Consider the following 25,901-nt stretch of genomic DNA (forward strand, 5'->3'; position numbering starts at 1 on the left):
AATACTCAGCGCTGGAGATGTTCATTTGTAGAGATCCAGATGTATCTTCCGGCGTCTCAGGCTGATTCCGTGGATATTCCTGCTGGTCTGGTACCTATCCAGCTCAACTCAGGGGACCGGCTGAAAAAGGGGTCCCCTACTCCTCCGCCATCTTAACCTCCGAACAAAATCATATTTTTGACAGGGAAACCGAAAGAGAAAATGAGAACAAAACTTTATATCTAAGTTTACTCCCTGGATGATTCTTCAAAAGAATTATTGGGGGGAAATTCTGATCTCTAAAGAATAATGTGCTATAAAAACAGCAATCCAGTTTCAGGAGTAAAAGAACCACAGTTGACACAGGGAAATGTTTATACCCTCTACTCATTACAAATTCAAACGCATTTAATTCTGAGAGTCCATCACTTTGTTTTACACCAACTGTTCAAAATCCAGCTTGCTTCATAGTTACACCATGACTTTCCTGTAGAGTGTTTTATTCTATTTCTCAGATGATCTAGTGGCCATTCTTTCTGTTGTGGAAAAAAAAAGATATCAATGACACGGTGGTGTAAGTCTAACAAGCTATAGTGACACTTCCACATCCTAATCACAAGGTCTGTGTAGTGTTACCCACTTTTTCCTGAAGACTGTTTCCATGGATCCTTCTGATTTCCTGTTCTAATGTGGACTCACTGCTGTCTAAGCACGTGAAGCAACTGTCATCGTCATAGGCTATCCTCCTAGATTGGTGTCTTGGATCCCCCATTTTCCTCTTTCTCGGGCTCTGTTTCTGCTTGGCTCTAGTATAGCTGTAAGTAACTCTCCCAGAAAAAGTATTTAAAAGGCAATCTTTCTGACTCCTTCCCTGCATCTGAAAATATTTTTACGCTTAGTCTCCCTGGGATATAGTTTGATGTTCAAATCATTTCCCTCAGAATGTGGAACTCCCCACCCCATTGTCTTTCAAAATCCAGCATTGCTGATGTGAGTCTGATCCAGTTTGACTTCACAGACAAGCTTGTATTTGCTCTGAGAACTTTAAGGATATTCTTTTTATCCTTGCAGGGCAGAAATTTCACCAGTATGTATCTAGATGGACCCTTTCGATCTGAAGACCCAAATCATTTCTCTATGTTGAAAAAAGTTATGTCCTCTCTCTGCGTTCTTTCCATCCTGAGACTCCCAGTGGAGCACACAGAGGGTAAACTGCTTGGATCTCTCCTCAGCCGCCTTCTCTTTCTCATCTCTTTTTACATCACATATCTAAGTTTTGGAATTTTTTTTTTTCAATTTATCTTCCAGGTTACTAATTCAGTCCTTGGCTGCTTCTAGTTTTTAGACTTCCGTGAAATTTCAAAGTTAATTTTGGTAATCATATTTTCAAGATTTCACTTTGAGGAATTCTGGTTTTCTGATTATTCCTTTCAATGGCAACATATTTTCAATGTACGGATATAAAATCCTCTTCAAACTTTGGGTTTTTTGGTTTTTTTTTTTAAGATTTTAGTTTTAAGTAATCTCTGCACCCAACATGGGGCTTGAACTGACAACCCTGAGATCAAGAATCACATGCTCTACTGACTGAGCCAGCCAGGCGCCCCTCTCATTGAGTCCTAATGAGACCTTAAAAGTTCTCCTCCTTCCAGCCTTCTCTCCATTTACGCTAAGGGTAGGCTGTTCTATTTGTTTGACTCCTTTGTGCTGATGCTTTTCTTTAATTTCCTGGTTACCTTTGTAAGGGCAAACTGGTCCTGGGCTTCCCCTGAGCTGCATTTTGAGCAATATTTTGAGAGATGAGGACTAGAGATTGGCAAAGTCTGAGTGACGCATCCCAGGTTGATTGTTTTGTGTTTATTGTGGGGGCAGAAGTAAGGAAATCACAGTCAAGGCAAAGAATTTTGTAGGACTAGGAAAAAAGTATTGTGCTGGTGGTAAAAAAAGAGAGATAAAACTGGAAGGTTTAGGGTGAATTTAAGATGGTGATTGACAAAGTATTTTTAATGGGAAGGGGCCGGCGGATATGTCGGTATGATAGGAAATGGGAACACTTCCAACTTACTGATCACCAAAGACCCTGCACCACCACCTGCTGCTGTCCTCCCAGAGAGACATGTAGGCTGATTTCCATGTTTTACTTGCCTCCCCAAGAAACAGAAATATCTGCTCCTGCCACTCCATGGGGTCCTACAGAACTGAGAAGCCATAAAGCAGTCTGAAAGGGGAGAGGCCCATTGTTCAGGGTCCAAGGGTACAGCACAGTCCTGGCAGGCTACTCAGGCTCCGGCTCTGCTCCCACTTTGGGCAGCCTGCCCTATTGCTCAACACCACCATGATAAGGCCATGCCCCTTCCTAGTTGGCCTTCCAGGTCGATTTAACACACAACATCTCTGCTACTTACCCAACTCTGATTAGTGCAGCAATTTTGATGGGCTTTGCATGCTATCAGAACCTTTTCTTTTAAAGCTACTACTTATGAAAATTTTCAAACATATTCAAAAGTAAAGAGAACAGTATAATGAGCCCTCGTGTGCCTGTCACCCCATGTCTTAGTCCACCTGGACTGCTATAACAGAATAGTACAGACTGGGTGGCCTATAAACAACAGAAATTTGTTTTCTCACAGCTCTGGAGGCCAAGATCAGGGTGCAACCATGGTCAGATTCTGGCAAGAGCCCTCTTGCTGGTGCAAAGACAGCCATCTTCTCCCTGTGTCCCCACATAGGGGAAGGGGTGAAGGAACTCTCTCAGGTCTCTTTTATAAGGGTACTTATCCCACTCAGGAAGAATCAACCCTAACAGAATCACCTCCCCAAGGCCCAGTCTCCTAAAACCAACACACTGGGGAGTCAGTATTTCAACGTATTGGTTTGAGGGAGACACAGATATTCCAGCTTCAACAGCTACATTAGTGTTTTGACAATTTAAAAACCTACTTTAAAGTAGCACTCATTTTTCAAAATGAGACTCTCCTTTTTAATGGACCTGTGGCTAAGCCCCACCTCAGGAAATTCTGTGATCAAACCCCCCAAAAAACATAGTTTTAAAAAGTTTCACAAGTAATTCTGATGCCCACGGAAAACTGAGAGCCACTGATGTAACAAAATGAAAAATGGACAAAATAAAAAAACATGATTCTAGCACATACATAGCATTCAAAAGTGCTTAATAGCAGAATACCCAGAAGACATAAAGTTATATCAGTCTATATGAAAAATAGAAGTGGCAGTATAGCAAAAGGTCACAAAAGAAAAGGAATACAAATAATGAGAGAAATATTTTCAACTTATATAATATCCTTAATTCATGGCAAGTTTTTATAAATTAGCAATATTTATTCAAAATAGCAATATTTGTAAAATCCCACAGACAAAAGCTATGAACAGACACAGCCTGTTCAGACCTAGAAGAAAATCTGAAAATGGCCAAAAAGCTACAGATGCTAAGTCTTTTTAGAGGTCAGTAAATTGCAAGTTAAAATGATAAAGAAACCATATCTAACCATCATATTAGCCAAAACTGAGATGATTTCTAATCTCCCATGCCAGTAAGAAGGCCACTCCCATTCAGTAACAGAACTGTAAACTTTTTAGATAGTAATTAGGCACCATGTATAAAAATTGTAACCCATACACTCTTGGACCCAAAATCCTACTTCAGGGCATCTAGCCAGGAGAAAAAAAAAGTCTAAATTTATTAAGATATGTAATAGTAATTATATATATTTCATACTGATATCATAATAGCATGTTTCATAACGTCAGCAATTAACATTTACTGAACACTTACTATGCGCCAAGAACTGTGCTAAATGTGCTACAAAGGATGTCTGAATTAATCCTTACGACAACTTTAGGAGGTAGTTACTTTCAAAGATTTGTTTTGAAATGTGCTAGTCAATGTTGGAGTTGGAACTTGAAACTGTCAATATTACTGCAGAGTTCACGCTCTTAGTCACTGCAATGTTCTGCCAAACTAAAGACAAATAAACCAAAAGAGAAAACTAACCCAAATGCCCTTGATAGAGGAATAGTCTTTACAATGACATCAACTACGAGAAATACAAAATGTCCGGCCCCACTTTGGTTTCACAATTAAAATCCACCTTGGGGGAAGGAAAGTTGGAATACATATGTTTTCCATAGAAACAGAAAGAGGAAATCATGATGAGGAAGAGACAAGTATGAAAGTTTTTGCTGGATGGATGGCTTGGGAAGAGATTTCTCTCCTAAGCAACCTCAAGTTTTTTCTGTAAATTCCTGGTGAGACAGTTCTAACCAAGCTACAGACAAGATAAGGTTCCCCAAGTTTCCAAACAGAAGCAGTTTTCTGGCCTCACCCCAACTGGCCCTCCCAAGGAAAAGCACCGATGGTGTGAGCAACTTTTTTAATTGGCAGAGGAGTGGTACTTTATGAGGATTCTAAGGGCGCTGGAAACATGGTTTCAATTTTCCTGAGAAATCATCACTTGTTTGTTTTATCTCCTTAGAATTTGGAGAGAATGTCATTAATACTGTGTTCTCACCAAGCCTGTGGCTGACTCTGTCCTGAAATCTTACTTATTAACTCCTGGTGGAAAGGACAGAAGCTTCTTATCAATGACACGGTCATTTGCCACCATGTTCTGGGCTTCAGGGTGGACCCTCCAAAGCCATTTCACTCTAAGTCTTATGTGTGAAGTGTGAGAAAAGATTCCACAGATAAACCACACGCCAGAGCTGTAGCTCTGGGAGCATCTACTAGAATAGGTTCTCAATTTGCTTTAAAATAGGGTTAAATTGATAGTCAGTATGAACAAGTCACAAGGACCAGTGTAGACAGTGTGTAATTAAGACTATTAATCTAACTGTATGCGCCTGAAATTAATACAAAATAAACAAGGAGCAAGTATTACCCCAATAATCTCTTTAAGAAACTGTGACAACCACAGTCTCGAAATTATTTTTTCTTATCATCATGTTATTAATAGCTACTTAACCTAACCTTGTTCTCTTTTCAGACTCATGGGAGTAAACACACTTCCAACTTGTACAAACCCCTGCCTTACAGTAAAATCTCTGAAGCATATTTACTGCGAAAGCACAAAAGCGTGGTATTTCCAGATGATTCTTCATGCTGAGTCCTTATAGAAAGCTCCTATTAAACTATTTTCTTGAAGGAAAAGTTTGCTCATTACCCGCTTCCAAGAAGACAAAGTTGCTCCCTTGACGTGCCCAAGAACGTGAGCACTCTGAACAATCAAACATCTTCCCAGCTTTTGACCAAAACAGAATGAGAAAAGACTGAGTTGAAGCATTAGATAGATGGGAAGTGCTTGGATTCCGGGCAGATTATTATTTGAATTCAGATCCAAACTACCATTTATGAGCAAGATACTTCACTTCTCTGTGCCTCCCCTGTGCTCTGTAAAATGGGAGCAGTAACTATGTTTCCTTCACAAGTTTGTTTTAAGAAGCAAATGAGAAACTACATGTAAAACATGTGGCACTAGGTCTACACAAAGGAAACACTCAGTAAACATGATCTATGTCTGTTTTGTGTGTCATGAAAAAAACATCTTGATGGACTCTCCTTGACAGTCAGAAGAGTGGTTAAGTCCTTAGCTCTGGCACCTAATACATTTGGGTTCAAATACAGTTCTGATATTCACTAGCCATATGACCTTTGATTTTTTTCTTAACCTCTATGAGCCCTTTTTTAATTCTGTAATAATAGGACTATAGTACCCCACTTCTTAAGGCTGTTGGCAGGATTAAATGAGATAATGCATGGCCTCTCCAGTGCCTAGCATATTAGTAAGTGTTCAATAAATGTTAGTGGCTTATTTTTTTAACTTTCATTTTATACTTTTTATTTCAATTTCTGCTTAAATCAAGTATAGCTGACCCTTGAACAACACAGGGTTGAACTATGCAGGCCCACTTACAGATTTTTTTCAATAAATACAGTATATAGTACTTTTAATGTATTTTCTCTTATGATTTTTTGAGAGGGAGAGAGAAAGAGAGGTGGGGGGAGCAGCAAAGGGAGAGGGAGAGAAAGAATCTCAAACAGACTCCACACCCAGCACAGAGCTTGACACAGGGCTTAATCTCACAACCCTGAGATTATGAACTGAGGTGGCATCAAGAGTCAGACGCTTAACCAACTGAGCTACCCAGGTGCCCCCTTATGATTTCCTTAATAACATTTTTTTTCTCTAGCTTACTTTAAGAATATATAATACATAAAACATACAAAATATGTGCTAATTGACTATGTTATCAGTAAGGCTTCTAGCCAACAGGTTATTAGTTTTAAATTTGGGGCAAGTCCAAAGTTAAACAGGAATTTTCAACTACGTGAAAGTCAGCTCCCCTAACCCCTGTATTATCCGAGGGTCAACTATACTTAGTAATTAGAACACAATTGATTTTCCTGTTTAAAAAATGCAGTAAACCTGCAAATCTTGTCAGTCCAGTTTTGGGAGGAAATCCTGGCTTAAGAGTCAGGATATAAAGATTATCGAGTGCTAGCAAGTGATCTCAAGAAATATCAGAAGCTTGGGTTTCTTAAACTATAAAATCAAATAAAAATTCTTCTCTTATGCAGTAGTAAGATGTTCATGGGGGTAATGGATGAAACATGCTTTGTAAACTTTAAAATACAAAAATGTAAGACTTCATCATTTTCCTAGGATAAGTGAGGACTTAATAAATATAAATAGAGCATAATAAAGACTTATAAAGTGATTTCTCCATTGGCTGAATTTTTTATTCTTGAATAAGTTTAAAATGGTTAATAATCTCTTGGGTTGAAGCTGGGTAGAAGGACAGAATTCCATCTATAACCATCAGTGAAGCAGTGTATGTGCTTTGGGAAAATGATGCCAAGAAAATGGAGAAATAGATCAGCTTTCAGCATATGGAGAAAGGAGATAACCTTTACCTCTAAGTGCCAAACCAAGTTGTTTGGCCATGGATTAAGCTTTGGCACTTGGATAATATTTGCTTCTTGCTAATTTTTATTCTGTATCTCAATAAACTCTTTTGTGCAAATAGCTAACTATCTGAAGGTCTCTCAGTCTCTCTCGGAAAATAAATCTATAAACATCAATAAAATGTGGTAGGCAAGGGTTCACACTTCTACTAAAAATGAACAACAATTAAGTCAAGTGAAAAAGATTAAAATCTATCATTATTTCTATTCCTCAAAACTGCAATTGGTATTTGTTGTTTTCTTTTTTTTTTTTTTTAAAGAATATACTTTTTCAATCAAAGTCATACTATGCATCTTTTCTGACCACAATGCTATGAAACTAGAAATCAGCCACAAGAAAAAATCTGGAAAGACCACAAATACATGGAAGTTACATAACATGCTACTAAACCAACGAATCAAAGAATAAAAAATTACATGTAAACAAATGACAGTGAAAATAGACAAGAGCCCAAAATCTTTGGGATGCAGCAAAAGTGGTTCTAAGAGGGAGGTTTATAGCAATACACACCTACCTCAAGAAGCAAGAAAAATCTCAAATAAACAACCTAATCTTATATCCAAAGGATCTGGAAAGAGAATAAACAAAATCCAAATGAGCAGAAGGAAGGAAATAATAAAGATTAGAGCAGATATAAATGATAGAGAAACTTAAAAAATAATAGAACGGATTAATGAAACCAGGAGATGGGTCTTTGAAAAAACTCAACAGAAGTGATAAATCTCCAGCCAGATTCATCAAGAGAAAAAGAGAAAGGACTCGAATAAATAAAATCACAAATGAGAGATGAGAAATAACACCACCACAGAAATGCAAAGAATTTTTAGAGAATATTATGAAAAACATATGCCAACAAACTGGACAACCTAGAAGAAATGGATAAATTCCTAGAAACATGTAAACCACCAAAACTGAAGTGGGAAGAAACAGAAAATTATAACAGACTGATTACTAGCAAAGAAATTGAATCAGTAACACAAAGCTCTCAACAAACAAAAGTTCACAACCAGACAGCTTCCCAGGCAAATTCTACCAGATATGTAAAGAAGAGTTATCATCTATTATTCTCAAACTATCTCATAAAATAGAAAAGGAAGGAAAACTGCTGAATTCATCCTATAAGGACAACATCACCCTGGTACCAAAACCAGATAAAGACACCACTAAAAAAGACAACTTCAGACCGAGATCTCTGATGAACATAGATGAAAAAATCCTCAACAAAATACTAATAAATCGAATCCAACAATACATTAACAAAATCATTCACCACGAGTAAGTGAGATTATTCCCAGGATGCAAGGGTGGTTCAATATTCACAAATCAATGTTATATGTCACGTCAGTAAGTGAAAGGATAGAAACCATATGCTTATTTAAATAGATGCAGAAAAAGCATTTAGCAAAGTACAACAACCATTCATGATAAAAACCCTCTGCAAAGGAGGCCTAGAGGGAACATACCTCAACATAATAAAGGCCTTATGTGAAAAACTCACAGCAAACATTGTCCTCAACGTGGAAAACCTGAGAGCTTTTCCCCTAAGGTCAAGAACAAGACAAGGATGTCCACTCTCACCACCCTTATTCAACATAGTACTAGAAGTCCATGCCACAGCAATCAGACAAGAAAAAGGTATAAAAGACATCCAAATTGGTAAGGAAGAAGTAAAGCTTTCCCTATTTGCAGATGACATGATATTATATAGAGAAAACAATAAAGACTCCACCAAAAAACTAACAGAACTGATAAATGAATTCAGTAAGATCACGGGATATAAAAATCAATGTACAGAAATCTGTTGCATTTCTATATACTCATAGTGAAACAGCAGAAAGAGAAATTAAATTCCATTTACAACTACACCAAAAATAATAAAGTACCTAGGAATAAATTTAACCAAAGAATTGAAAGACCTGTACTCTGAAAACTGTAAAACACTGATGAAAGAAACTGAAGATGACACAAAGAAATGGAAAGACATTCCATGTTCACGGATTGGAAGAACAAATATTGTTCAAGTGTCTATATTACCCAATGCAATTCACACATCTAATGCAATCTCTATGAAAATAACAACAGCATTTTTCACAGAAGAACAATCAGTCCTAAAATTTGTATGGAACCACAAAAGACCCCAAATAGCCAAAGCAATCTTGAAAAAGAAAAGCAAAGCTGGAGGCATCATGACTGCAGACCTCAAGTTATATTACAAAGTTGCAGTAATCAAGACAGTATAGTACTGATACAAAAAAACAGACACGTAGATCAATAGAACAGAAAAGAAAATCTAGAAATAAACCCACAATTATATGGTCAATTAATCTTCAAGAAAGCAAGAAGGAATATCCAATGGGAAAAAGACAGTCTCTTCAACAAATGGTGTTGGAAAAACTGAACAGCTACCTGCAAAATTATGAAACTGGACCACTGTCCTACACCACACAAAAAAAATAAATTCAAAATGGATTAAAGACCTAAACGTGAGACCTGAAACTATAAAAATCCCCTAAGAGAGCACAGGCAGTAATTTCTCAGACATTGGCCATAGCAACATTTTTCTAGATATGTCTCCTGAGACAAGAAAAATAAAAGCAAAAATAAACTATTAGGACATCAAAATAAAAAGCTTCTGCAGAGTGAAGGAAACAATCAACAAAAATAAAAGGCAACCTACTGAATGGGAGAAGATATTTGCAAATGACATATCCAATAAAGGGATAGTATCCAAAATATATAAAGAACTTATACAACTCCCAGAAAACAATCCAATTAAAAATGGGCAGAAGACATGAGTAGGCATTTCTCAAAGAAGAAATACAGATGGTCAACAGAGAGATGAAAAGATGCTCAACATCACTTAACATCAGGGAAATGCAATCAAAACCAGAATGAAGTATCACCTTACACCTGGCAGAATGGCTGAAATAAATAACACAAAAACAATGAGTGTTGGTGAGGATTTGGAGAAAAAGGAACCCTTGTGTACTGTTGGGGGGAATGCAAACTAGCACAGCCACTGTGGAAGACAGTATGAAGGTTCTTGAAAAAATTAAAAAATGAACTACCCTATGATCTAGTAATCACACTGTTGGGTATTTACCCAAAGAATACGAGAACACTAAATCAAAGGGTTATACGTGTCCTTCTATGTTTATTGCAGCATGATTTACAACAGCCAATCTATGGAAGCAGCCCAAGAGCACACTGATAGATGAATGGATAAAGAAGATGTGGTGTATATATACACACAGAAAAAAATGAAGTCTTGCCATTTGCAACAACATAGATGGAGCTAGAGAGTATAATGCTAAGCAAATTAAGTCAGACAAATACCATATGATTTCACTCATATGTGGAGTTTAAGAAACAAAACAAACAAAGAAAGGAAAAAGAGAGAGAAAACCAAGAAACACTCTCAACTATAGAGAACAAACTGATGGTAACCAAAGGGAAGGGCAGAGGGGAAGGAATGGGTGAAAGAGGTGAGGGATTGAAGGACTGCACCTGTCATGATGAGCACTGAGTAATGTACAGAATTGCTGAATCACTCTATTGTAAACTAATATAACACTGCATGTTAACTCTACCAGAATTAAGATAAAAACTTAAGAAAAAAAAGAAAAGTTAAAAAATAGAAATACTCTTGGGGCGCCTGGGTGGCAGAGCGGTTAAGCGTCTGCCTTCAGCTCAGGGCGTGATCCCGGCATTATGGGATCGAGCCCCACATCAGACTCCTCTGCTATGAGCCTGCTTCTTCCTCTCCCACTCCCCCTGCTTGTGTCCCCTCTCTCGCTGGCTGTCTCCATCTCTGTCGAATAGATAAATAAAATCTTTAAAAAAAAATAAGAAGAATACTCTTTTTTCTATTGAGTTTGTGAATTGTTTTACAGTTGAGAAAATTGAAAGAGATCCAGAAAATGCATCTGTTTTCCCTTTTACCACTACTCAGGCTGGAGCACTGGCATCCCTAATACCTGGCCATATGGATCTCTGTGTTAATCCACTCCTAAAATGTGTTGTCATGGGGACCATGCATGTGTTTGGACAGGAAGATGCTTGGAGCAGTCAAAATTTTGATGACACCTGTGAAAGAGGAAGAAGAGGAAAGGCTTTCATCTTACAATGAGTAAACCAATGTGCAAAGACTGGAGCATGCCATCCACAACTTCATGCCAGCCCGTAGAAGTGTGAGATCAGACTACTTCCTCCTGGGACCGCAATCTATTCCTAATTTCCTACTTAAAAGAAAACACCCAAGAAAAGAAAAAGAGAGATAATAAGTTGGTGTGTATACAGGTGGGTGTGTGTATAAACACTTATTCAATGTCTGTTTACAGAACGTATAAGCTGAGCACAGCCTGGCACACAAAGCTAAATGAGAGATGGTCAGCTCCAGGCAGACGTTTCCTTCTAGAAAAGCAGATTAGATCAGACCAGATGGTGGGTTAGGATTCCCGTCCACCCCCACACCACCACCACGGCAGACCATCACTGGAAGCAGGTCATGCAGCCCCTCCTTCAAAACCTTTCCCTAAGTATGACAAAGTCCTCTCCATTGAATCCTGACTCTTCCTACATTTCCACCCTTCCCCCAGCACTCCCCACTCACCTCGAGCGTGCGGAGCTTCTTCCAAAAGCCATAAACAAGGTGTGACTTCACCCTGCCCACAGCTTGAGCTCTCTTTGCTGCAAAAATAGCTTTTCCCTTCCCCACCCCTAACACAGCACTTGGTCCAGCCCACCTCAGACTTCATCTCCTGAGGAACCTCTTCCCTTTCCCCTCCTGCAGGGAAACTCATCCCACCCTCCTTGCAGCCCACCTTGTTTTTGTAGCCTGGCTGGTCAGCCCCACCGGGAGAAGCAGTCTCCGCTGGTGTTTTGTCTGCTTATCATTCTGATGGAGCCCTCAATCTCGTGGCTCCACCGAAAGCCTGAGAGGCAAAGACCAAGCCTTAATCCCTTTTACTTCTATGCCCTCAAGCAGAGCATAGAGATACTTAAGAAATCTGCTGGCTTGACTTAAATAGAATACTGTAAGGGAGCCTATGCTACCCATCTTCAGAGGGACGTCATGCTAAGTGTCTTCAGATGGACCCCTAAAGAGTTTTGAAAGTCCAGTGAAAGGATAGAGGAAAGGGTCTTTGAAGTCACAGAAATTCCTTCAATAGCTTTTACAAAGTTGCAAAGCCAACTAATCAGAGTCTAAAATCTCAGAAGCATACAAGTCTAAGAGCACACGTGCTCCTACAAGTGTCATGAGAAACCCTTAGCTAAAAGAACATGGATGGGGGTTGGGGAGGGAGGAAAAACACATTCTTGAGCTCTAGGGATTCTGTTGAGGTGATTCCTGAACCAAGTTCTGAAAAAGTTTAGGGTGTCTTCCCTCCTTCCCAACTCAAATATTCCAGCCACCTGGACAACATTTACTTGATCTCTCAAACCATCCAGAAAAATATACCCTCCTTCAAAATACTCCAGAAGTAGGGAAAAGTGGCACTGGACAAATGGTGGTGACACGTGTTTCAGGCACATCTGACTTGTTTTTTCACTATAGAGAGTCTGATTGTCGGTTTTGTTCCATTTCTAGCAGGGGCAAGCCAGTAACACCACAGGGAAGCCGACCCAGTGTGGTCGGTCCACTTATTTGTGCCCTTTTCCTTAAACGCAATTCACCCAAATACCACATGCCCTCATGTTGCCCCAGATCCCTTTGATCACAGAATAAAATATTTTGGACGATTTGTTCACAGTAAAGTGTTAGTGGCTCAAATGTTGTTTTTCCCAGAATTGACCTGGAAGAGAAGACAACAATTAAACAAAGGGATGACTCTCTTATGGCAGAATTTCAGTGTGGCAGACAGGAGGAAGGAACTCTTGGTATCTCAGGGCGAATGACCTATGGTTCACCCAATACAAGACTTGTTGTGACTCCCTGTGCTGCCCATGCACGAAAGTAACTGTGGCTGCCAACTGTGGCTGCCACCAGGGCATGCGGCCCCGATCTAGGACTGCAGGAAGCGTGCCTGAGCGGAGGTGAACCCACCACTGCATTTGCACTGAGGCAGTGCTTCACATACACTGGACATAAGGGAAGGCCCATTCATGTGAAATCCGGGGCTTGTTCAATGGGAGGTTTTAGCTTGAGGCGTCCACATCAGCCTGGATAAAGCCTTCTTAGAGCAGCAGCACAATCTAAGACTCTTTCTACCCAACCTTCCCACTTTCCTTTCTCCTCCCCAGGTCAGACTTACCACTTTGACTGCTCTCCCAGCATTTTTCAGCTCCCTCCTCATTTCCCTCAAGGCACATTCCCCAAATTCCTTGCACTTCTAATCCTGTCTCAACATCTGCTTCTTGGTGGGGCTGAACTAACACACCTGCTTGCTGCCCACTTCCTGTAAACCTGATGTAGTAAATGCCTCCAGTGTCTTCATCATATCCTTCAGCCCACCTGTGTGAGCACACACTCACCAGGTGCTGACAGCATCCTGCCTCCAGCAAGACTCAAGGTTTCTACTGTATCTCAGAGCCTTCCCCACCACCACAGGGGCCCCTGGTCTGGAGGCAAGCACAGATCTGACATGTAGGGGATGCTTACCTCCCAGGTGAAAATGCTCAGTCACTGGGAGCTCGGAGCTAGTGCATAAATGTCTTGGCCTCCTTCTGTACCCTTCTTAGCAGGTCCCAGAGGAATGAAATGGTCACAGCAACACCCCCCACAATGCACCCTTAGACAGGCTTTCCCTTCTCCCCTGCCCCACTGTTCCCACTCCCTCCCTCCTGCTTCCTGGGATCACCTCCCAAATGAACTCCCTCTACCCAAGTCCTTGCCTCATGTTCTGCTTTCAAGAGAATCCAAACCAAAACACTTGTTATAGGAGTTATAGCAATGCAATCATGGAAACAAAACTCTTCTTTGAGAAAACAATGCTGAGTGTCCATATGCAGTGCATAATTGAAAAATATTCTATCTTTAAGTATGCATACCCAGTGCTTCCTTGAAGAGTGTAGTATCCAGCCTCCAAGATTGCCCCACTGTGGGTCACCTCCTGGTAATCATGTCCTTACGTAGTCCCTCCCACAATGAATATGAATGGGACAAAGGAGAAGAGACCGTGGGTGATTTCCAAAGCCAGGTTATAAAAGCCATCACAGTTTCACCTTGGTCTCTTTGATCGCTCCTTCTAGGGGAAGCCCACAGCCACGTCACGAGGCCACTCAAGCAGTCCTGTGGAAGTGGCCCATGTGGAAGTGCACGGAGGGCTCCTAACAGCCACGTGCGTGCAAGTGGGTCCCCCAGCCTGAATCAGACCTTCTGAAGACCACAGCCCCACAACACATCTGACTACAACTTCATGAGAAATCATAAGCCAGAATCACCCAGCTAAGCTGCTCTGGAATTCTAGGCCCTCAGAAACTGTGAAAGAAAGTACGTGATTCTTGTTTTAAGCTAAGTGCTGGGATTTGTTATACAGCAATAAATAAATAATAAGAAGGAAGATTCTGAGTATTCTCACAGCTTCACATATAGAAACTCATTAACACTCATACCAATAGTGTGAGTAAGCACGGTTTAGTAGCCCCATATATTTTTTTTTTCCATTCCCTCAGGGAAAATCTTTGCTCAACGCCCCAGCATGATGTAGTAAGATGAGTACAGTCTATTAACAGCCTTGAGAATGTTTAGAAAGTAAACCTTCCTGAGCTTCCATTTATTTATCTGTAAAACTTGAGCTGGGTGACAAGCAGGGCTCCCTCCCACATTCACATTCTATTATTATACGTCTATCTATTTAACTAAATAGGTTCTGCCTCCATTGTAAAGAGTAAAACAAAGAAATAAAATATGAAGACTTAGCCAAACTTTGGAAATTAGGGTGTTTGTTAGGACAGGAAGAGTGGGCTGCTGGTTAAACATTAGCTTGAAGGACGTAAGAGAACAGACACAGATATTGACAGGGCAAAACAAATATTTAGTAAGTGGCTATCAGGTATCTCTCTTTAAAAGCAAAATATCATCTCTTATAGTTGAAGAGTAATTCAGGATATGAAAAAAGAAAAGTCGGGTGAGGAGTGACTTGGATAAATGGATTCTAAGCCAAGTCTCAACTGCTTTTCCTATGCTCTGGTCTTCTGGGTTCACAAAGAAGGGTGCCTCACTCTACATAAACTCGGGTTCCACAGAGGCATCCTCTGCCACTGCTTTATGTCACTCCTGATACACCAGCTTTTTGGTTTGGAAATTACCAGGGTGGTTTCTTGCTTTCTGGGGGTACCTCCTGATAGCACTGCCCTTTTTGTTCCATCTTCTGGTCCCTGGCATTTTGCATTGTCTTTGCGTCAGTGAATCAGTCATCTGTGCCCCTGGGAGCATTTACCTTACTTACTGATTCTGTTCCCAGGTTACCATAAGAGGAAACTCAGCCCCCTTGCCCATCATTTAAATGCATTTCAGCTGATTTACTAATCTGTGCATTTACTTATGAAATAACTTGCCACCAAAACCACCTCAATTACACCATTTTTCTAAAGCAACTCGACCCACAATAGCACAAACATTGGTAAAAAATAATTATGCAACACCTATCATGTACATATATAATTTCCATGTTCCAGATTTCTTACTCTTAGGGTCTATTTAAAAATTCTGAAAATGATCCAGTATTTTCTGGAAAAAAAAAAAAAGATTCTAGACTGTCCTTTCATCTGGATTTTTTCTCTTTAATTCTGATCAACATTCAAAGACAACCTAGGTGGCCACTGAACACACATAATCAGTAATGACTGGCTGTAAACAACCACAAGCTGGCCCTCCCTCCCTTTAAAGCCTTGCGAACATTTCCCAGTTGTTGTGTAGTTGACCAACAGTGGACTCCAGATACTCATTAGGACTTGAACTCAAGAAACTTCATTCAGTTTTTGTTTATCCTTGCTTTCTGCTATTTTTGCATGCATTAAAATATGAATGTATTTATTGAGCACCCGCCATCCCTGGTACCTAAGTACCACTGAATTTCACAATCACCATAACCCTATTGGTTGGAAATTGTCATCAGCATTCATCAGTTATGAAACCAAGACTCAGAGGTTATATCACTTGTCTGAGGCCACACAGCAGGTGAGGGGTGGAGGTGAGTTCAAACACAAGTTTGTTTGTTTTTCACTCCTGAAGTCGGTGTTTGCCCAACTTCCTTTTTCCATCTCGTAAAAATATTAAATTAACTGTACTCTTCTATTCAGATTTAACCTAGATGAATGAACAGGAATTTGATGCATGGCTTCATATTTGATTATTTCCCCACAGTAACATCTGATTTTTTTCTCTAATATCTGATTTTTTAATTGAAGATAACATTGACATACGATGTTACATTAGTTTCAGGTGTACAACACAGTGATTCCACAATCCTGTACATTGTGCTACACTCGCCATGAGCGTAGTTGCCATCTGTCACCACACAACACTATTACAATACCATTGACTATAATCCCTATGCTGTACCTTTCGTCCCTGTGACTTATTGACTCCATAACTAGAAGCCTATACTTCCCACTCCCTTCACACATTTTGCCCACCCCTTACTCCCCTCCCCTCTGGCAACCATCAGTTTGCTCTCTGTCTTAATGACAGAGTCTATTTGTTTTTCTTTGCTCGTTTGTTTTGTTTAGATTCTACATGTAAGTAAAATCATAGGGCATTTGTCTTCTCTGATTTATTTCACTTAATATAACACCCTCTAGGTCCATCCATGCTGTCATAAATAGCCAGATCTCATCCTTTTTATGGCTTAATACTCCTTAATAATAATAGTGTGGGGGTGTGGGTGTGTCTACTAATGGATACTTAGGTTGCTTCCATATCTTGGCTTTTATAAATAATACTGCAATAAACACAGGTATGCAGATATCTTTTCAAACTAGTTTTTTTGTTTTCTTTGGGTAAATACCCAGTAGTGGAATTATTGGATCATATGGTATTTCCATTTTTAATTTTTTGAGGAGCCTCCATACTGTTTCCACAGTGGCTGCACCAGTTTGCATTCCCAGCAACAGAGCATGAAGGTTCCTTTTTCTCCACATTCTCATCTACACTTGGTGGGGTTTTTTTTTCTTTCGTCTTTTTGATTCTAGCTGTTCTGACAGGTGTGATGTGATATCTCATTGTGCTTTTGATTTACATTTCCCTGTGATTAGTGATATGAGCATCTTTTTATGTGTCTGTTGACCATCTATATGTCTTCTTTGGAAAAATGTTTACTCAGGTCCTCTGTTCATTTTTTATTTGGATTATTTGGGTTTTTGCTATTGAGTTGTATAAGTTCTTTATATATTTTGGATATTAACCCCTCATCAGATATATCATTTGCAAATATCTTTTCCCAGTCAGTAGGTTGCCTTTTTGTTCCATTGCTGTGAGAGCTTTTTATTTTGGTCTAGCCCCAAAATTGTATTTTTGCTTTTGTTTCCCTTGCCTGACTAGACATATCTGGAAAAATGTTACAAAGGCCCATGTCAAAGAGATTACTGCCAGTATTTTCTTTTAGTAGCCCCATATTTAAAATAAAAGAAAACAAGGCACTGAAAAATGAAGTGCTTAGCCAGGGCCACTAACTCACTAAGTACAAAAGCAAGGATGGAAACAAGGCAATCTGGCTTTAGTGTCTGTGCTCTTGGCCTTGGTTGTGGGAGTTGTCTTGAGAAGAAAGTATCTGTATTTCTCAACTTATTCAGAATAATACTTTGTACCCTAAAAAATTTCCTCTCCTCTTTGGCATTTAAGCATAGGTCTTTTTTAGAAGTTGACTCCAGTTCAGGACATGATTTCTGACGTGGAGTAAACATTACTTTCTTCCAGGAAACACTTCTAACATTATAAAATATCATTGGGAAAAAGTATTCAGTAATCAAAACTTCACTGCCAAGCTCTTTGGAGGCCCACAGCCTCCTCAAAACAAGGCACTTCTTTCAGCCCATCAGCAATGTTTATTTGTCCTCAATGGATGTATGGAATTTTGTGGAGGCAATATGCAAACAGCTACTGGTTAATCTTCCTTGAATTCCCACCACTGTAGTTAATCTGCATAGCTTGGCATTTGTTGATACTATCTTGTATTTTTGACCTTTTCTGTTAACCATCATGATCAGTTCTTTGAGTGAAAGACTAATGGCTTACATCTCCTCTACCCGCTGTAGTGCCTTGCACATAATAGGCTCTCCAATGTTTGCTTATTTAAGACATGTCAAACCTTCAAAAATAAAAATCTTTCCATTTGTTCTCTTAACTGCTCCAAATTCCACAAGCTTCTCTTGCCTCTGGCACCCATCATTTCTGTGCTCAAGTTGATTAGCCCACCCTGTCAGGCTGGAAATAGACAGAATGATAGTGTTCCAAGGGTTCTAACTGTGCCCAGTGGAACCACGCCAAAAACCACTGGAGCTGCCCAGGGAAGGGCGACCGGAGAGAGAAAGGTCTGAAAACCTAACCATGCAGCAGACTGAAAGAGGCAGTGACGTTCAGTTTGGAGAAGACTGTACTTGGAGCGCATGCTCAGGATTTGAAAAGCTGTCCTGGGAGAGGAGGATCATGCTCATTCTAACTGAGGGACACCCGAGCCTTACTCTCACAAGCCATTGCCAATGGAATATTAATATGTGGCTATCAAGAAAAGAGTTGCGTGGGTGAATACGTTTGGAAAATGCTACAAAGGCAATCCCCTTCTGAGATTCACAAGGCACGTTAGCATACAAAAGATTCTGAGAAAATCCTCTTATAAAGAAATCTTTGTCAGAGTTTACTTACCATACTTACTATGCACTACAATCCTCTCTTTCATTTCCTCATATAGTGCCTACCAGCATCTCATACACAGAACATTGAGAAAAGCTGCCCTAAGAAACCAAACTGGGGCTGGTTTTCAGAAATTACCAGGAGGTGGATTTTGATACAGTATATAATATCTCCTACCATTCAGGCTAGCCAAAGACAATGAGCTGTCTTGTGAGGTCAGGAGTGCTGTGCCACCGAAGTTGTTCAAAACAGGCCAGATGATGTGAAAGTCATGTATCAGGCCTGAAATTCTGGATTCTGTGATAATTGGCAGGAAAAAGAAGGAACTCCATATTGAAGTTTCCACGCTCAGTTGGTTTTCTATCTGAAATCAGGGATCTCCACTGCCTCGCTCTTCTTGTGTTCCAGTCACACTTATAGCATTATAATTATTTATAAACATGTCTGTCCCTCCAGACAATGACTCAGCCTGAAGAACACAGTCCACCTGCTCCTCAGTTATGCAATGGAAACGATAATAGTACTTACACCATAAAGTTACTTTAAATGTTAAAATAGTTATTTCATATAAGTCACTTGGAATTGTGTCTGGCACTGCTCAATAGATCCAGCAAATATTTTTGTAATTATATATGTTGGGGCAAGAGCAACTTTGAGAACTCTTACACTAGACATTAAATTCTTTGAGATCACCATCTATTTCTTATTTTTGTCCTCATTGCTTATTACTATCCTAGATATATAGAAGGCATTTAATTTAGCCTTATACAATACATGGATAGGTGGAGGAAGGGATGGAGTGATGGTCTTGTCTCCATTTCAGTAGCTCTTGGTGTCTCCAAGGGCCTGGCCCATCAACATCTCTCTCCAAGCCCACTGTACAATTGCGAGTCTTCCATAAGGGACACCACTCCCCTTTCCTTTTCTTAGGGGCACTGTAATTTTAGAGCAGCAAGACTTCTCAATTTTTTCCACTGAAGCACCCTTTCTATGCAGGAGAATGGTCAGAACTTTCCTTGCCTTCCAGAGTCTGGGGGCGTGGCTTAAGGTAACCCAAGCTCAGTATTTTTTCTAAGTCTGATTTTTATTTTAAAATTCAAGAAAATTTACAGTTTATATCATATGCCTGTGCTTTTAAACAGTATTTTAAATTTTCACCAACTGGTAAAATTGATGTTCTACAACATGTGGTGTTCATCCTGTAGCTTCCAGCCCCTCTGAGACTCAGATGTGTACCTTCAAGACATACACAGCCCTCCAGTTCCAGAAATCTAGAACTTCTCTTCACCTAAATCCACTTGCTCTATCTTGTTTGTTCTGTCGGTAGACTTATACCCTAGAATTTGATGTTTCAGATCCATTTTTGTTTCTGCCAATAATAAATCTCTAACAGCATTCTGGAAGGCAAGGACTTTGTCACATTTATTGATGTATTTGCTTTGAGGCATAAATGGAGAAGACACAGACATGGAGTCTAAGGATATTCTGTCTGACAAAGAAAAAGGACCATTTATACAACTTTAAAAGTAGCAGTTCTCAATTTAAACTACCCCTGAAGACCAATTAGAATAAAAAGTGTCCAGAGGCTTTTGAAGAATGTATTACATAGAAGAGAAGTGCTGGAAATCTAATTGGCTCAAAAGAATTTTTTTAACGCATAAACATGTTATAATTTCAAAATATAGGCCAGGACTTCAGCCTGCTAGGTGCTTTCTGCTTCCAAGCTTATCTGAAAAGTTCCTAATTAGCTGTACTGTTTTGCTTACCAACCCCTCGGGCCAATCCTCTAATCTACCCAGAGTTCCTTCTCCATCGGACTTCCTACTTGAGAAGCAGGATTTCACTTTCAAGTACTGAATCAGAAAACCAGGGCCTAAAGAAATGTTAGACTTAATAAGAGGATATAGAAAGTAATACTTTAGGGGCACCTGGGTGGTACAATCTGTTAAGCGTCCGACACTTGATTTCAGGTCAGGTCATGATCTCAGCCTTGTGGGATCAAGCCCCACATCAGGCTCTGTGCTCAGTGTGGAGTCTGCTTGAGATTCTGTCTCTCCCTCTTCCTCTGCCCATCTCCCTCCTCGTGCACCCACACACTCTTTCTCTATCAAATAAGTAAATAAAACTTTTTTAAAAAGTTATGTTTTTAAAGGAAAAATTGTACCTAGACTCTCTGATGCTCACTCATCTGGAATATAAATAGTATTGCCCCTTCTCACCCCACAGGAAGGGTTGGGTTTTGCAACTCCTCACCCCAAGCCCAGTCCCAAGATCCCAGCCGAGTCAAAGCCCCAGACGCCCCGATTCAGCCAGAAGGGAAGATGGTAGGAAGACCTTCCATCTGAAGTTGAATACAAGGAGTAATTTTCCCCAGATTTCATCAAGGCCTTGACTTTAGTGACAGAATCTGGAAATTTTTCTCACCAAGATGGAGTGACAGGGAATGTATTTATTCTCACTCTTGAAAAAACTTAAAAAAAAATTATATATATATATATATATATATATGAAACTCTGGTTTACAAGACACTGGACACCATGCAACAAAGAAAGCGATCCCTTAAAGAGAGGAAACGAACAAGACATGAACCCAGGCAAGCCTGACAGATTCGGAGTCAAAGAAACATGGCTGAAATGCCAACAAGACCACGTCAGCCAGGATGCCCGTGATCTGCGCACAGGGCAGAACACACTGGTTAAGGAGAGAACTGCACAGAGGAAGAGGGAGAGCACAAGCGCATGCTCCAGAGATCTGCAGGGGGAGTTCCCCTGGAGTACTCAGCAGAGTACTGATAAGAGCATGCGTGTAGAGCATGCGTGTGAGAACTGCCCGTACGGTCAGAGGGAACAGTGCCTGGCACACACACAGACCCAGGATTAGTGCCTGTTCCTGCCAACCACACCAGAAAACATGATCATTCACGGGCTGCATGGCAGATACTCAAAAGTGCTGAGCGTCAGTAGTGAGGAATAATTAACCCTAAACTAAAGACAGTTCTAGCTCTGCCTAACAATCTCAAAGGCAAGCTCTGAAAGGATCCAACTGTTCCAAGTAAATTAACTGCATCCCAGAACAAAGCTCATGCATATTTATAAAAATATATAAATATCCAGTATCCAACAAGGTAAATCTTATAACATCCAATCAAAATCACTAGACATGCAAGGAAGCAGAAAACTACAATCCATTATAAGGAGAAAAAACACTGAGTTGAAGCAAACCCAGAATGGATACCCTTGCTACAGCTGCAGAAAAGTAGTTTACAAAAGTAGTTATCATACCTATATTGCTATGTGCAGAAAGCTGGAGAGCATACTGAACATGCTAAAGGAGAGACATGAAGATATTTTTAAAAGACTCAACTTCCAGAGATTAAAACTACAACATCTGTGATGAAATATACATTAGATGTGATTTAAAGCAGATTAAACATTACAGAAAAAAAGACTAGTGAATTTAAAAACATACCAGAAGAAGCTATTCAAAATAAAACACAGGGAGGATAAAGACTCAAACATAAATGAACAGAGTATCATTAAACTGTGGGAAAACATCAAGGAGCCTAATATACATATAATTATTACAGTCTCCAAAGGAGACAAAAGAGAGGGAGAAACAAATGTGTGAATAAATCACACCTGCAGTTTTTCAAATTTTCCAAATTTCTTTAGTTTTCAAAATTCCAAGAAGTTCAAACTTCTGCACAAACATGAGACACATAAATAAAACTATACCAAGGCATATTATACATCAAATTTCTGAGAGCCAGTGTTAAAGGGAAAATCTCAAAACCAGATAGAGAAAAAGACACCTTACATTCAGAGGAACAAAGACAAGCATGAATTTTTTTTGTAAGAAACAATAAAGGAGGTTAACAACAAAGCAACGTCTTTAAAGTACTGAAAGAAGAAAACAGTCTACACTCAGTGGGAATCTCTTTAAAGAATATAAATGAAATAGGGGTGCCTGGGTGGCACAGCGGTTGAGCGTCTGCCTTCAGCTCAGGGCGTGATCCCGGCGTTACGGGATCGAGCCACATCAGGCTCCTCTACTATGAGCCTGCTTCTTCCTCTCCCACTCCCCCTGCTTGTGTTCCCTCTCTTGCTGGCTGTCTCTATCTCTGTCGAATAAATAAATAAAAATCTTTAAAAAAAAAAAAAAAGAATATAAATGAAATAGACATTGAGACCTAGAAAAGGGATAAAGGAAGTCCTTCAAGAAGGTAAGAATGAGGAAGGGAAGAAATGGAAAGGAAATGATGTCACTTGGAAATGTGAATCCATACTAAAGACTGAACACCATGGGAAACAGTAAATATGTTCGTAAGATTTTTTTTTTTTTTTGCTTACTAACTCTTTAAGACAATTCCCTGTTTAAAATGGATACTATTTCATGACCAAGGGGAGTGGAGTTTAACCCCAAGAATGCAAGGTTAATTTAACATTGAAGGATCCATCAACATTTTATAAATATAATTCACCATATTAGCATATTAAAATTTAAAAACCACATGATCTCAATAGATACAGAAGAAACACGTAATAAAATCCAACATTACTTCTGCTAAAAACTCTAGACAAAGAAGAAAACAGAAGGTAACTTTCTTAATCAGATAGAGAGCACCTATGAAAAACCTATCATTAACATCAGATGAGGATAAAGATTAAATTCGCACAGAAATGTGTACATAGAATGGACAAACAGCTCTGAAAAAGAAAAAGAAAATTGAAGGATTAATATCACCTAATTTCAATGTTTATTATAAAGCTACAGATATCAAGGCAGTGTCATGTTAGTGTAAAGATAGACAAATAGATCAATGGAAGACCATAGAGAGTCCAGAAATAGAATCACATGTGTGTGTGGACAGTTGATTTTCAATGAAGGTACAAAAACAATTCAGAGGAGAAAGGATAGTCTTCTCAATAAATGATGATGAAACAATTGTATACACACACACACACACACACACACACACACACACACAGACTTTGATCCATACATCACACATATTTAAGAATTAACTCAAAACTGGAATGCCTGGGTGGCTCAACTGGTTAAGTATTCCAACTCCTGATTTCAGATCAAGTCATGATCTCAGGATTATGAGACTGAGCCCTGTGTCAGGTTCCCCGCTGGGGGTGAAGCCTGCTTAAGATTCTCTACCTCTGCCCCTCCCCCTGATCCTCTCTCTCTCCCTCTTAAAAAAAAATAAAATAAAATAAAAAATGAATCATATCTAAATATAAACCTGAAACTATAAAACTTCTAGAAGGAACCTAGGAGAACATTTTTGTGACATGTGTTAGTATTATAGCTAAGAAATCTTCACCTAAGTGCACAATCCATAACTGGAAAAAATTAATAAACCAGACTTTATTAGAAATAAAAACTTCTCTTTGAAAGATACCTTTTAAAAAGATTTTATTTATTTACTTGACAGAGAGAGAGAGAGAGAACAGGGGGGCAGAGGGAAGGAAGCAGAGGGAGAGGGAGAACCCGACTCCCTGCTGAGCCTGTCAAATGCTGAACGGACTGAGCCACCCAGGCACCCCTCTTTGAAAGATACTCTTAAGAATGAAAAGACAAACCACATATTTGGAAAAATTATTTACAAATCACATATCTGATAAAGGACTTACAACCAGAATATATAATAAACTCCAAAAACTCAATAACAAGAGAACCATAAAAAAATGGGCAAAAGATCTGAATGGACAATTCATCAAAGATGATACAAAGATGGCAAACAAACACATTTAAAATAAATGCTCAACATCATTAGGCATGAAACTCAAATTCAAGTCACAATGAAACACCATTATGCACCTACTAGAACTGCTAAAATGTTAAAAAGTAAACATACTGAACTTGGTGTGGTGTAAAGGAACTACTACTCTCATACACTGAATGCAAAATGGAGAACTGCATTAGACAACAATATGTTAGTTTCTTAAAATGCTAAACATACTCTGCCATATGACCCAACCATTCAACTCCTAATATTTCGCCAAGAAATGAGAGCAGACATCCATGGTGCATAAGTGTTCACAGCAGCTCAATGTGTAAGAGCCAACACTCTTCATCACTAATAAAAAGGAATGAGCTATTGATATGCACAACACTCAAATATAATCTCAAAATAATAATGCTGAGTGAAAGAAGTAATAAAAAAACAAACTGATTGTTTCTATAAAATTCTTAAAGTGCAGATGGGTGATGATAGTTTCGTGGACATATACATATGACAAAAACATTCAACTGTAGGCTCTAAAATGTGTAGTTTATTCTAGGTCCTTTATACCTCAGTGGAGTTGGTAAAAAACAAAAAAATAAAGGCAAAAAGAAAATAAATGCTAGCTTGATTAAACCAGTAAAAGTAAGAAAAGGGATAAAGAGGAATCAGTGAAATAAAACAACAAACATAATGTAAGTTGGCAGAAGATGAGCATTATCAACTGTCATTAAGTGTAAATAAACTGAAATAACCTGTTAAAAGACAGAGATTATCAAATTGCCTTAAAAACAAATCCAGGGGGCCCTGAGTGGCTCAGTTGGTCAAGCATCCGACCCTTGGTTTTGGCTCAGGTCATGATCTCAGGAGATTGAGCCCCGTGTCAGGCTCCGCACTCAGTGTGGAGTCAGATTGAGTTTCTCGCTCCATCTGCCTCTGCCCCTCCCCCCCCCACACTCTCTACCTAAAATAAATACATAAATCTTAAAAACAACAACAACCCAACAGTCATGTACTGTATGTAAAAAAAAAAAAAAAAAAAAAGTTGCAAATAATGGAGTGGGCAAGGGATACCAGGCATAGGCAAATAAAGGGAAAGTGGAAGAAGCATGCTAATTAAAACAAACAAATAGAAACCTACTGGGGGCAAACTTGCCTGATCTGGAAAAATTATAATGTTAGTAAATCAATGATCTGCCTTGAATAGATATGAGTTAAAACGTGGGATACTTACTGATGTAATTTTACATAAACAATGATCCAAGAGAGAATCCTGTGTTAATTTTTAAATTAATAATCTATCTAAATTAAGAGTTTTTTAAATAAGCATCTTGTCCTATTTGGAGGTTTTTGGAATGAAACTACCTGCTTGGAGGTACTCGTTGAATGATACATTGTGCTAGCCAGAATATT

The 25,901-nt window shown here is 39.2% G+C and overlaps 1 long non-coding RNA gene across 1 annotated transcript in view; it reads right to left on the reverse strand.

Moving 5' to 3' along the window:
* Positions 1-169: 169 nt before the first annotated feature.
* LOC117803385 overlaps positions 170-25,901 on the reverse strand; it is a 99,424-nt gene continuing 73,692 nt past the window's right edge. The window contains exon 3 of the long non-coding RNA XR_004627196.1: positions 170-515. This is a non-coding gene — a long non-coding RNA (uncharacterized LOC117803385). The remainder of the gene's footprint in view (positions 516-25,901) is intronic.

The sequence above is a fragment of the Ailuropoda melanoleuca genome, chromosome 1 (genome assembly GCF_002007445.2).
Source record: "Ailuropoda melanoleuca isolate Jingjing chromosome 1, ASM200744v2, whole genome shotgun sequence".
In the NCBI taxonomy this organism is placed as follows: domain Eukaryota; kingdom Metazoa; phylum Chordata; class Mammalia; order Carnivora; family Ursidae; genus Ailuropoda; species Ailuropoda melanoleuca.